Below are 2,023 nucleotides of genomic sequence, written 5' to 3' on the forward strand. Positions count from 1 at the left end.
TTTCCAGCACAGTCCTAGTAGTAATTTAACTGTAAAAAACAATTGTTTTTCTATTTGGTTGTTTTGAGGTTTGTAGCTGGAGGCAGCCATTAAAACTACTTCCAATAATATTGAACTTAATTTGCTGAAAACCAATGGATGTATATACAAAATACGTTTGCAGGTAAGCCTGCTGACAAATTCAAATGGAAAGGAAAATATTTTCCCCTTTGTTGTTAGAAATCTTCTTTCAATGTTTGTTTGCTTGCAGAAACCTAGATTAGCAATAAGATGTGTATTTAGAGACGTTTTTTTCATCACTGGGATGTGATAAAAAACACTAGCAAACTTTTTTTTTCTCGCAAGAAGTACCAAATAATACAATGTTACATTTTGTATCAAAATACTTTCTGCATCTCAATCTCGTCTACTGAAGCTTATTTTGTTGGCAGCAGCCTCCTTGTCAAATGTTTTATGTAAATCTTGATTAAAGACAGTAACCCTGGTTTCCCTGCAGCTTCCAGTTCATAGCTGAACTATTTTCTGGTTCCTGCAATATTTCCAACTATATTCAATCATTTTTTTTTATGTTTATGGGTAACAGTTCTTCTTTTTGCAGATTTTAGTGGGTGTAGCTAAATCAATCATCCTCGATGGTATCGTTGTTTGAAGCAATCTCAAAATAGACTCCGCTGAAAATGCCAGGACTCTTTTTACAGCTCTGCACTGAGCTTGATGAACTTCTCAAATATACTGTGTGTGGCTCATTTTAATGAGGACTAGCGTTTTCATGCTGGCATGGTAGAGACACCTGTAGGCACTTTCAATAGTGAGAAGTGAGAAAGCTTAAAATTGAATACAATTTTGACCACAAGAGTCACTGAAGCAACCGTGTTGATGTAAAATAATTACAACTTTAAAGGTATAGTGGACGATGTTTTTCGGCTTTGCGTTCCGGGGGGAATCATCTCATTTATGGGTTGTCCCACATGCCAATCATTGTGACATGCTCACCTAACGCCAATGTGCATGGTCGTTTTGCTAGTTCCTTGCTACGCACGCACACTTCTAGTCTTTAGCTTCAGTTTCAGCCGTTCATTGTTGCTCCACTGCTCTCCCCGTATAGTGAGAGTCGCAAGAAGCATACTGCGTGCAAGTTTATCAGAAGAGGAAGGCCTCCAAAGAAAGAAATAAGACCAGTGTTTTTGGGGGTTTCTTTCACACAAGAAAGCTAAAGTGTGAGAGAGAGATAACTAAGGTAAAACAAATAATTGTGTGTTGAGGTTAGAAAAAAAAGCATACAAAAGAAAGAAAAAAAGGTAGTGCACACTAATAAGTGAAAGGAAGCGGAGAGGGTGGAAATGGATGTATTACAACGAAGCAGAGGAGAGAGACAGTCTGAGAAGTCTAATAAGAAACGAAGAGAAAATGAGAGGAAAAAATGGAGAAAACAGGCAAGACCATAAAGCAGCACGAGCAGAGCAGGCAGATAATAACCATCGCTCACAGCACACACAATGACCATAACAATTCGACTAGAATAGGATTTATGGAGCTAATATAGGCGCGTGAGGGGATTGGAGAGGAAAGGAAGATCAGTGACGAGCTCTCTCAGACAGGCCTCGTAACATCGGCAAGGCCTAAATAATGTCTTCTGACAAACACACACACGCAAAAACACACACACACACACACACACACACACACACACACACACACACACACACACATATGGTCAGAGAACGGGAATCCAAACAGTAACCGTACCTTTGAAACTAAAAATTACTTTTCACATACATTGACAGTGTGGCAAGCTTCGTCATAATGCATTGATTAGCACCTACTACATGTGTGAAAAATATATTTGAGAAATAAACAAACACTTGTATTAGTCTCTCAAAGCTTCCATAGATGATGAATGTTACTTGGAAGAAAAATCTGTTTGTATTAATGCATGCTCACAAAAAGCTCAAGCAGTATTTTCTAAGAGTCTGTTTGGATGTGTGAATGAGTTTCTCAGAAAAATGTGCCTCTTTACGACTTG

This window comes from Fundulus heteroclitus, unplaced genomic scaffold, assembly GCF_011125445.2.
Source record: "Fundulus heteroclitus isolate FHET01 unplaced genomic scaffold, MU-UCD_Fhet_4.1 scaffold_105, whole genome shotgun sequence".
Taxonomy (NCBI): domain Eukaryota; kingdom Metazoa; phylum Chordata; class Actinopteri; order Cyprinodontiformes; family Fundulidae; genus Fundulus; species Fundulus heteroclitus.